The sequence below is a fragment of the Pleurodeles waltl genome, chromosome 7 (assembly GCF_031143425.1).
Source record: "Pleurodeles waltl isolate 20211129_DDA chromosome 7, aPleWal1.hap1.20221129, whole genome shotgun sequence".
Taxonomy (NCBI): domain Eukaryota; kingdom Metazoa; phylum Chordata; class Amphibia; order Caudata; family Salamandridae; genus Pleurodeles; species Pleurodeles waltl.
Window position 1 is genome coordinate 807,094,967 of NC_090446.1, and position 12,475 is coordinate 807,107,441.

General features: G+C 45.4%; 1 long non-coding RNA gene across 1 annotated transcript in view; it reads right to left on the minus strand.

Moving 5' to 3' along the window:
* Positions 1-4,619: 4,619 nt before the first annotated feature.
* Positions 4,620-12,475, minus strand: part of LOC138247327 (uncharacterized) — a 106,734-nt gene continuing 98,878 nt past the window's right edge. Inside the window, exon 3 of the long non-coding RNA XR_011194442.1 lies at positions 4,620-6,081. This is a non-coding gene — a long non-coding RNA (uncharacterized lncRNA). The remainder of the gene's footprint in view (positions 6,082-12,475) is intronic.

Below are 12,475 nucleotides of genomic sequence, written 5' to 3' on the forward strand. Positions count from 1 at the left end.
CTCACCTAGCTGTTTAGTTTTCAGATGTGTCTAGGTCTCGTAGATTTTTCTTCATGGCAGCGTCCCAAAGTAAAAAAAGAGCAGCCCTCACCACTCCAAGAGGGACGATTTTGAGAGTTAGACAAGCTTACATGGCCCAAATGTAAAACCAAAACCCAAAATAATCAAATCTCCTCTTGCTTGTCATGGGATAAGATGTTTTAGTGCTTTAGGGGGAGAGCTGAAAGACTGTTACCCCTTCAGGTGGGGTGGGAGCATAACCACGCCCATACTGGTTGGTAGCCACCACCCTACTATTTTTTTTTTAATTCCCTGGCATCTAGTAGGCTTTCTGCCACCCCCCCCCCCCCCACCGGGAAGTGGACCAGCCTTGATTGCCCCATCTGCCACCAGTGGGCAGAACAACTTTGTCCCCATTTCTTTGGGGTGGGGTGATGGCCATACCCCCACCCTCTTTTTTTGAAAAAATATCTTCTCTTTTCTCTGGTGGGCTTTTTGCCCCTCCTAGGGGCAGATGGGCCTCACAAAATTAGGCTGATCTGCCCCCAAGGGGGTCAAAAATGGCCAACAGTGACGTGCTCCCATGGGGAGCGACCCTTGCCCAAAGGGCTGTCCCCCAAACAAAACACACACACACTAATCCCTGGTGCCTAAGTAGTTTCTGCCCCCAAGGGGTACAGAAATAGCCTAAAATAAATTTGCCCCCCAGGGGAGCCACCCTTGCCTAAGGGGTCGCTCTCCTTGAGTGAGATTGACGCAAAAGAAAAATCCCTGGTGCCTAGTGGTTTCTGCCCCCCTCGGATGCAGATCGGCCTAATAAAAACAGGCTGATCTGCCCCCAAGTGGGACAGAAATGGCCTAAAAAAGTTTGCCCCCCCAGGGGAGCGACCCTTGCCAATGGGGTCGCTCCCCATGCGTGAAATTGTCACAAAATAATAAAAATCCCTGGTGTCTAGTGGTTTCTGACCCTCTCGGGGGCAGATTGACCTATTAAAAATATGCCAATCTGCCCCCAAAGGGGGCAGCGATGGCCTAAATAGAATTTGCCACCCAGGGGAGCGACACTTGCCTAAGGGGTTGCTCCCCACATGTAAAAAAGTTAAAAAATAAAAAAAGATCCCTGGTGTCTAGAGGTTTCTGCCCCACTGGAGTCAGATCGGCCTAATTTCAATATAGCCTTAAAATAATTTGCCCCCCTGGGAAGCGACCTTGCCCAATGGGTCGCTCCCCTTCTGCACAAATGCAAAAACAACAAACATCCCTGGTGTCTAGTGGGCATTTTTGCTGCCCAATCGCTTCATGATCGGGCAGCAGAAATGCTAAGAGAGACCTTAAAGAAAGGAAAGACCTTTCCTTTCCTTTGATGCCTCTCCCGCTCCCAGCCTGTGATCGGAAGAGAAATGCTTCTGCATTTCTCTTCCGATCCACGCGGGAAGCTGAGCTTCCAGCGCAGTGGGGGCCCAATCGCATGATGACATCATCACACATCACTAGGGGGGCATGGGTGGAAGGCATGGGGGGCATGGGTGGAAGGGGAAGTGATTCCCCTTCGAGCCCTTCCTCTAGGGCGGGTGCGAAGCCCCCAGAGGGAGGCTAGCGCTTCCCCTGAGGGCCCATACCAGGACTAGGTGGCTACGCCGCGGATGAGGAGGAGACCACCTCGCCCTAGGCACCCAACGGGTTAACTCTAAACACCATCTATCATCTAATTGATGAAAGGCAATACGAAAAGTGACTCAAAAGAAGACCAATTTTCTGTAGGAAATACATTGTTTTCTGTCTGTATTTGTCAGAAAAAATCAGTAAAAACTGAAAACTGTGAACAAAAAATATAATGCGCCACATGGAAACAAAACAAGAACCAGACTCAAGCCAGCAAATGGTCCTAGGAATATGGGTATCCTTGCAAAGCCATTCACAAAGAGCAAACTAACACTGTGTTGAGACGAAAGGGTAAAAGAAAAACAAAGGCAAGAACACCCAAGACTTACATGCTTGAGTTTGGTTCGTATTTGTACAGGTATTACTTTGAGAAAGGGAACCCGCGAAAGAAAATACGAGCTGAAGTGGAAATATTTAATGGTTGAGGCATCTCTCATCACTGCTACACCACTTCAACTTCCATTGGTTCAAAACATTCTTGAAACTATTACCTCTTGTACTTTCTTGAGTGAATTACTTTTAAGTGTCACAATTGATCAGCATATGGAACTTATAAACACAAGTGGATTCCTATTCACTTGCCAGGGCATTTTAAGATCTTTGACAGATTTACTAACTTTGAGAGCTGCAGAGTTCTAAGTATTTTGTAGATGCATCTGGTCCACATCCAAACCTATTAGGGGGCTTGCACATTTTACCCAGAATGCAACAGACATCAAGCAACAGTAAAATGTAAGACCATGACACTTAGAGTGCGCTTTTAAATGAGTCTAACAGCTCTTAGCTTTATTACCTCCATCTTGGAACTTAAAATGCACGCAGTGATCCAAAAAATATATGCAAGATTTGTACGCCTGATAGAGAGTGCGCGGTGTCTGCAGGTAACGAGTCTGGCAATACACTAATAAGTAGATGGTAATATATAGCCCCACATCGACCAAGACCCTGCTCAGTGGCGATCTTCACCACTCTGTTTCAACAGCGCCCGGATAAAGCACTGTGAGAGTGAAATACCATGTAAGTAAAATCAGCATATCGAAAGAAAGACTCAAACTTAACAGAGCATATTCCTGATATATCAGGAATACGTAATCCATAGAAAAACATCATTGTAAAATGGTAATGCTGGTATGGTTTACTATTTCTTCCAATTTTTTAGAATACATCTTACTTACGACATTATTTATCGTTGGTGAACAGATTGCATTTTGTCATTAACTCTTCAGACAGAGGTGATCCTTAAATCTCACACTGCGTAATTGAAGTTTATACTGTATATTGGAGTTTGGTGGTACAAACCCCTGCCAGAATCCTGTGTAAGGCACTTTTTTGTGACTTGTATTTATTCAAAAGAGGTTCTAGGCTTCCGTACACGACAGCAGAAAATACTTTCTTATAACTCGGCATTCCCTCTTCATATCTAATTCATGTCAAAAGCTTATTATCTAACATATACTCTAATTATATAATATCAGCACGTTGGTATACACAAGCCTTTGGAATTTGCTTTTTGGTACCTGCAGACCCACTCTGTCCTCCGGCCCTTCAAAAATAGCTTGAATATCTTTATTCTTCATTTCGATTTGGAAAGCTACCCTTTCATCTATTTCTACTGTGGCAAATGAATCCCATTACCACCTTCTAAGAGCTGGAGAGGTATAACACTACACATGGGCACGTGGTATAAAAATAGGGAATATGCAAAGTTTTCTGGTTTCGCCTGCATTATTGTTACACTTTATCTGAACCACTTCCTGCAGGTAAACATCCTTTATGCCGAATTTTTTATAACGAAGTCCTGGTTAACGAAAGCGTAACAACGCTTTCTTTAACCACGACTTCGTTATTTTGTGCCTTAACCACGCATGTCCTGAACAACGAACATGCATGGTTAAGGTACAAACAAGGGAGTCGGCTGAGGAGGACGACGCAGGTGACAAGGTGACGACTCAGGTAAGTGGGGGGTTTTAGGTTTTGGGGAGGGGGTGGGGGGGTCAGGGGGTTTTAGGTTTTGGGGTGGGGTTGGGGGGGTGGGGCATTTTTGGTTTTGGGGAGTGGATGGGGGGGTCGGGGTTTTAGGTTTTAGGGTGGGGTTGGGGGGGTGGGGCGTTTTTGGTTTTGGGGAGTGGGTGGGGGGGTCAGGGGGTTTTAGGTTTTGGGGTGGGGCGTTTTTGGTTTTGGGGAGTGGGTGGGGGGTCAGGGGGTTTTAGGTTTTAGGGTGGGGTTGGGGGGGTGGGGCGTTTTTGGTTTTGGGGAGTGGGTGGGGTGTCAGGGGGTTTTAGGTTTTGAGGTGGGGTTGGGGGGTGGGGTGAGGGATGTAGGGTGAATGGTGCCTATTGCTAATGATTTTATCAGGAATGCCTTTACAACGAAATATCGTTGTTAAGGCATTCGTGGTAAAATCATTAGTAGTAAAGACGAGGTCGGTGTTCCGACCTCGTTGTTAAGGTTAGTAGTAGTTTAAGATTCGGTGTTCCGTCATATAACCCTTCCTGCACCCGGATTTCCTGTGCAACATGAGCTGACATCAGACAGCAGGGATCTGTTTTTTCCTTCTGTCACTCAGTAATTTTCTGCTGAGGTGACAATGTAAAAACATTACTAACCAGAGTGAGATATATTATCCATACTTGTATTATGGAGGGTGAGAATAAACAGCTTTGGTTCTCTTCACAAAGTAAGCAATAAAACTACATTTGAATATTAACATGTATATCCAAGTGTTGTCTTAGTACGTTGTGCTAATCACAAAGTCTAATTGACTCAGGATGGAAAGCCGAACAACCACAGATTTTCATGAGTATTTTAGGGAAAATCACATAATTTTCCATTCAGAATACCATTTAATTTGTTTAGAGTTCTTCCTTATGATAACCTCCTCACATTGACAATATAATCCTCTGTGCAAATGCACCTTTTAAAAAAAAAAATCTCTACTGAGAAACTACTTTTCCCTATGGGGAAACCCCTGGCCCTACACCTCCACCAAATTTGGTGATCAATCAATCAATCAAGCTGTATTTGCAGAGCACAGCTTATCACCTGTGAGGATACCCAGGCGCTGGGCTTCTGGGCTTTTAATCAAAGAGCTAGGTCTTGAGTCTCTTCCTGAAGTCTGTCAGGAATAGTGATGATCTGAGGTGGAGAGGGAGGGCCTTCCAGGACTTGGCTTAGAAGGTGGTAGAAGGAGCAGCCTTCACTGTGGCTACGGCAGATGTGCGGTGTCAGAGCTAAGGCAAGGGAGGCAGAGCAAAGGTTTCTGGCTGGTTGGTGGAACTTCAGGCAGCGGTTCCGGTAAGCTTGACCCAGGACATGGAGGGTTTTGTGGGCATGTGTCACAAGTTTGAATTTGGCATGTTTTTTTCTGGACGGGGAGCCAGAGGAGGTCCCTCAGGTGTAAGTGATGTGGGTCCGTTTGGGCAGGTTGAGGATCATTCTGGCTTCTGTGTTCTGTATCGTCTGGAGTCTTCTCATGAGTTTGGTGGTAGTTCCTACATACAGAGCATTGCCGTAGTCCAGATGGCTGAAGATCAGGGCTTGCGTGACTGTTTTTCTCATGCTTAAGGAGAGCCATTTGAAGATTCTTCTCAGCATACAGAGAGAGTGGAAGCAGGTAGCGGAAACTGAGTTGATCTGTTTTTGGACTGTGAGTTTGAAGTCCAGGATTATTCTGAGATTGCGGGTGTGGCCTTTTGGTGTGGGTGTGGGTCCAAGTTCTGCTGGCCAACAGGTGTCTATCCAGGGGGGAAATGAGGTTGCCAAAAATGAGCACTTTGACCTTGTCCGTGTTGAGCTTCAGGCAGTTGTCTTTCATCCAAGCTACATTCTGCTTTATGCAGTTGTGGATGTTGGTCCTGGTTGTGGTGGTGTCTGTAAGAGCGATAGTATAAACTGGGTGTCGTAAGCGTAGTATATGATGTTGATATTGTGGGTTCTGACAATGTTGGTGTCATAGAGGTGTTGAAGAGGGTGTGGTAGAGGGATGAACTTTGGGGGATGCCGCAGATGGTGTTTGTGGGTTCTGAGGTGAAGAGAGTGTACTCTTTGCGTGCATCCCATGAGGAATGATGCAGTCCATCTCATTGCGTCTCCCTTTATACCAATCTGGAGCAGTCTGTTGATGAGAATGTGGTGGGAAACGGTGTCGAAGACAGCAGAAATTATGAGAAGGATCAAGGCAACCGATTCTTCTCTGTCAAGCAGGGTGCAGATGTCCTACATGGCAGTGATCAGGGCAGTCTCTGTGCTGTGGATGGCTCAGAAACTGGATTGAGTGTTGTCAAGGAGGTTCTTTCTCTCCAGGTTTATCGGTGAGCTGACGGTTGGCGGCCTTCTCCAGGACTGTGGCTGGGAACGGAAGCAGTGAAATGGGGAGGTAGTTCTGCAGTGCGCTGGGTCTGCAGAGGTTTTCTTGAGGAGCTGTAATGAAATTAGGTATGTTTGACCACTGACTTTGTGTTTCATCACTGTGCATATTAGTTGTTCAATGTTCACCAGTAGCACATTACATTTTGGATTCAGTTGAGCTGTCTATTGGCTTTAACGTGGCATTAGACATTACATTTTGTATTCAGTTTAGCTGCCTATTGGCTTTAACGTGGTGTTAGACATTACATTTTGTATTCAGTTTAACTGCCTATTGGCTTTATCGTGGCGTTAGACATTGCAGTTAAGACATTGCAGATGAGCTGTGTTTTTCCACATGGTAAGCTAAGCTTGTGTTTTTCGTATTTTCTGTTACCGAACATGATAGCATGATAAGGAAGCGCATATTTTGTGTTTTTCTTTAGTGCAGGTAAGGGCTCTGCCTTGGGAGAGACAGCCTTGAAAATTTGGCCAACTTTCAACGTTGTTTCTTCCAACTCTGACCTACTATAGCCAGCAAGTTTTGAATATTCAATTATTTAATCCATAAAAGGTGTCCCTGGGCAGCAGTGAGGGAGAATCTTCCGAGACTTCAGTCAGGAGTGGACATCAACTGCCTGACCTGTCCTGTGAGGGTGGAAAATCTCTTTCTCGCAGTTGAACAGGGGTCATCAACTTGCTGGCATGAAAAAGATGATGAGTAGTGACAGGCCTTACGGTGATGGATTTTGACTTTTATTCTTTGCTTGGCAGTTAAGCTATAGTATAATCACATATATTTGCTGTGTACATTGCAATTGAGAATCACTTTGATATATTTGCCTTTCATTGCTGTGACTATTTCACAAACGTGTGCCTCCAACCTACTAATCTCCTCTCTCAGGAACCTCGTGATGAAGTAATAATAAATGTCTTCTTTAAATTAAGAAGTGCATTCCAGAGATTTTTGTCAGCTCTGTCATTGGTGAAAGCAAAACATTTTGGTCTAGCGTCAGTCTGGGAGTGGAATTGGAGATTGGAAGTGCACGATTTAAAAGTGTAATTGTTTTTGTTGTTTAGAGAATTAAAGGAAACACCACAGACCATGTTTGAAAATGCATGTGAAGTTAAACTGCCTTATGGTGCTGTGACAAACATGTTTTCTTGTTTATCAGGACTTTCTAAGTTTTGGGATGAGTGCTTGGATAAAACAAAAGTGTTTTCATATTTAGAAAAGGTGCTTTTTTAAAGGAGTGATGTCCCTTTTGTTCTTGACAGAAGGGTTTGGATACTTTTGTCTGCTTACAGAAAAATACATGAGAGATGTAAACAGTTAGAACATGAAAATAAGAATTTACGTGAGCAAATTAGCCAGAACAAGTTATTGCAAGATAAAACTGAAAGCTACCAAGCTGTTAGAGGAGAATCTGGCTTTTCACGTTCCAGTAAAGAGGAGGTTAAAAAAGGTGTGGACCAGTGTGAGCCTCATGAGAAGAGCGTAGTTCTCAGTGCAAAGAGCAGCCCACAGTTTTTGGCAGGAGTTGAAGTGTATTCTTTAAAAGATTACACTGAGCAAGAAGTTGACGATGTTACCGGTATATTCAGACCACTTTTGCAAAGTACGATGCGTATAATTAATTCAGCCAAGACAGAGGTACTGTTACAAAATGTGCAGTTTCTGGGAATTCAGTGGAATCCAGAAAATAGGCAGATGTTGTCACAGGTAAAACAAAACATTTCAGAGTTTCTTACTATTTGCACTTAGCAAGAGACACAGAGTTTCATGAAATTGTTTGATTTTTTGAAACAGTATAGCCCTCATCTGAGTAAAATCTTAACGTTTTGGTACAAAGTAACTTGGAAAAAACATGAGTTTGAATGGAGTGAGAAGCAGCTGCGTGCTTTTGATTTGGTAAATTAAATAATTCAACAGACTTTAGATTTGTGCGCAGTGCAGGAGGGAAACACTGATTTACATGTAAATCAGGGACTATTTGTAAACTTGAGTATGTGGCAGAAACAGGGGAGGACAAGGGTGCCCCAGGGGCTTTGGATTAGAAAACTATGTGACTTTGAGGAGCGCTATACTCCTTTCAAAAAACAGCTTTTGACTTGTTATTGGGCTCTAGTGAATACTGAGCAAATGACATTACATTATAATGTAATTCTGAAATCTGAAATATCAATCATGCAGTGGGTGATGAGTTCACCTAAATATCACAGTATAGGACAGGCACAAGAGGCTAGTATTATGCTTTGGATAAAGTACATACAAGACAGGGCTCAAGTAGAACCAACAGGCACTGCAGCCCTAAATGAACAGGTCTCACAAGCCCCTTTACAGGATGAGGAGAGAGTGCAGGAAGCACCACAGGTAAAAGAGTCACCAGTGAAATTGAGTGCACCCTTTTAATTCCTGTCCCCTGAGGATAGAAATCGTGTTTGTTTTACTAATGATTCATTGAAATGCGTGGGTACTAAATGACAATGTAAAGCAGTGTTATACAATCCAGATACTGAAAAGTTGTTGTCTACCACAGGAGAAGGAAAAAGTAGCCAATATACAGAGTTGTACAATGTGTGTCAGACTTTAAAGCAAGAGCTGCTTGAGACGTGTCATTTTTACACTGATTCTTGCTTCACTGCCAATGGATTAGCCGTTTGGCTTTCCACATGGATTGCACATAACTGGTTCATTCATTCAAAGGAGATTTGGAACAAAGAGTTGTGGCAGGAAATTTGGGAAATGTTAGAACAGAGTAAAGTCATAGATGCTCATTGTCCCTTTGATTCATTAGAACACTAGTTCAATTCCCTTGCAATGTAGGAGGCTGGACTGGCTTGTAGTGAGTACCTAGGGGTACTTGCACCTTGCACCAGGCCCAGTTATCCCTTATTAGTGTATAGGGTGTCTAGCAGCATAGGCTGATAGATAATGGTAGCTTAGCAGAGCAGCTTAGGCTGAACTAGGAGACGAGTGAAGCTCCTACAGTACCACTAGTGTCATATGCACAATATCATAAGAAAACACAATACACAGATATACTAAAAATAAAGGTACTTTATTTTTATGACAATATGCCAAAAGTATCTTAGTGAGTACCCTCAGTATGAGGATAGCAAATATACACAAGATATATGTACACAATACCAAAATATGCAGTAATAGTATTAGAAAACAGTGCAAACAATGTAAAGTTACAATAGGATGCAATGGGGACACATAGGGATAGGGGCAACACAAACCATATACTCCAAAAGTGGAATGTGAACCACGAATGGACCCCAAACCTATGTGACCGTGTAGAGGGTCACTGGGACTATTAGAAAATAGTAAGGGTTAGAAAAATAGCCCAACCCAAGACCCTGAAAAGTGAGTGCAAAGTGCACTAAAGTTCCCTAAAGGACATAGAAGTCGTGATAGGGGAATTCTGCAGGAAAGACACAAACCAACAATGCAACAACGATGGATTTCCAGTCAAGGGTACCTGTGGAACAAGGGGACCAAGTCCAAAAGTCACAAGCAAGTCGGAGATGGGCAGATGCCCAGGAAATGCCAGCTGTGGGTGCAAAGATGCTGCTACTGGACAGTAGAAGCGTAGGTTTCTGCAAGAACGACAAGGGCTAGAGACTTCCCCTTTGGAGGACAGATCTCACATGCCGTGGACAGTTGTGCAGAAGTGTTTTCCCACCGAAAAACCACCAACAAGCCTTGCTAGCTGCAAATTGTGCGGTTAGTATTTTTGGATGCTGCTGTGGCCTAGGAGGGACCAGGATGTTGCCAATTGCGTCTGGGGACAGAGGGGGCGTCGAGCAAGACAAGGAGTCCTCTCAGCAGCAGGCAGCACCCGCAGAAGTGCCAAAAACAGGCACTACAAAGATGCATGAAATGGTGCTCACCCGAAGTCGCACAAAGGAGTCCCACGTCGCCGGAGAACAACTTAGGAGGTCGTGCAATGCAGGTTAGAGTGCCGTGGACCCAGGCTGGACTGTGCACAAAGGATTTCCGCCGGAAGTGCACGGAGGCCGGAGTAGCTGCAAAAGTCGCGGTTCCCAACAATGCAGTCTGGCGTGGGAGGCAAGGACTTACTTCCACCAAACTTGGACTGAAGAGTCACTGGACTGTGGGAGTCACTTGGACAGAGTTGCTGGATTCAAGGGACCTCGCTCGTCGTGCTGAGAGGAGACCCAGGGTACCGGTGATGCAGTTCTTTGGTGCCTGCGGTTGCAGGGGGACGATTCCGTCGGCCCACGGGAGATTTCTTCGGAGCTTCTAGTGCAGAGAGGAGGCAGACTACCCCCACAGCATGCACCACCAGGAAAACAGTCGAGAAGGCGGCAGGATCAGCGTTACAGAGTTGCAGTAGTCATCTTTGCTACTATGTTGCAGTTTTGCAGTCTTCCAGCGCGGTCAGCAGTCGATTCCTTGGCAGAAGGTGAAGAGAGAGATGCAGAGGAACTCGGATGAGCTCTTGCATTCGTTATCTAAGGAATCCCAAGAGACAGAGAACCTAAATAGCCAGAAAAGAGGGTTTGGCTACCTAGGAGAGAGGATAGGCTAGCAACACCTGAAGGAGCCTATCAGAAGGAGTCTCTGACGTCACCTGATGGCACTGGCCACTCAGAGCAGTCCAGTGTGCCAGCAGCACCTCTGTTTCCAAGATGGCAGAGGTCTGGAGAACACTGGAGGAGCTCTGGGCACCTCCCAGGGGAGGTACAGGTCAGGGGAGTGGTCACTCCCCTTTCCTTTGTCCAGTTTCGCGCCAGAGCAGGGCTAAGGGGTCCCTGAACCGGTGTAGACTGGCTTATGCAGAAATGGGCACCATGTGTGCCCATGAAAGCATTTCCAGAGGCTGGGGGAGGCTTCTGGCTGGACCCCAGGAGGGCAGAAGCCTGTCTGAGGGGTTGACAGCAGCTGCAGTGAAACCCCGGGAAAGGCAGTTTGGCAGTACCAGGGTCTGTGCTACAGACCACTGGGATCATGGGATTGTGCCAACTATGCCAGGATGGTATAGAGGGGGCAATTCCATGATCATAGACATGTTACATGGCCAAATTCGGAGTTACCATTGTGAAGCTACATATAGGTAGTGACCTATAGGTAGTGCACGTGTGTAATGGTGTCCCCGAACTCACAAAGTCCGGGGAATTGGCCCTGAACAATGTGGGGGCACCTTGGCTAGTGCCAGGGTGCCCACACACTAAGTAACTTTGCACCTAACCCTTACCAGGTAAAGGTTAGACATATAGGTGACTTATAAGTTACTTAAGTGCAGTGTAAAATGGCGGCAAAATAACGTTGACGTTATTTCACTCAGGCTGCAGTGGCAGGCCTGTGTAAGAATTGTCAGAGCTCCCTATGAGTGGCAAAAGAAATGCTGCAGCCCATAGGGATCTCCTGGAACCCCAATACCCTGGGTACCTCAGTACCATATACTAGGGAATTATAAGGGTGTTCCAGTAAGCCAATGTAAATTGGTAAAATTGGTCACTAGCCTGTTAGTGACAATTTGTAAAGAGAGAGCATAACCACTGAGGTTCTGGTTAGCAGAGCCTCAGTGAGACAGTTAGGCATCACACAGGGAACACATACCTATAGGTCACAAACTTATGAGCACTGGGGTCCTGACTAGCAGGGTCCCAGTGACACATAACAAACATACTGAAAACATAGGGTTTTCACTGTGAGCACTGGGCCCTGGCTAGCAGGATACCAGTGAGACAGTGAAAACACCCTGACATACACTCACAAACAGGCCCAAAGTGGGGGTAAGAAGGCTAGAAAGAGGCTACTTTCTCACACAACCCCCCCCCAAACGAAGAACAATAAGGCTAACCTTGGCCAGTTGAGACTTTATTGTCTAAGTGGTGATAAGTAGAGAGTAGCTCTGCAATAGACTGGTTACTCCCTTTATCATCCACTATATGGTTACTTCCCTGTGGGGATGTAAACCACCCTGTTTGAAGTTTTTTAGCTAAGCAACAATGTGAAGATGTATTTTCAGAGTTTCTATCAGTAAGTTTTAGTTTAGAGCAGTGGGGATTGTCCACTGAACCTATTTGTAGTGATGGAAATGCCAGACAGGGATGCTATCTCAGAAAAGCCATGGCTGGGCAAAAGCTTTGTCCAAATGGCTGGAAGAGAGAACAGGGATACTGTTTCTCTTGAGTTGGAGCAGGGCAGGGATCCTGTCCTATGAGCTCCACACTAGGGCAGGGATGCTGTCCTAAGTGTTGTGAGGCAGTGCAGAGTTTCTGCACTAAAGTTTCTCTGGGAGGGTTGGAGGGATGCTCCTTGTTAACTGAAATGGTGCTCTTTTTCTCACCAATGTTAGTTATCCCACAGAGAGGTACTTCTACCTCAGGGAGTAGAGCTTTGCCAGCTGATGCTTCCCTTGGAACAGGTGCCACCCCAGGAGAGGTTTCTCCCACCACAGGAATGGTATCCTGAATGGCAGGGTGGTTAGGG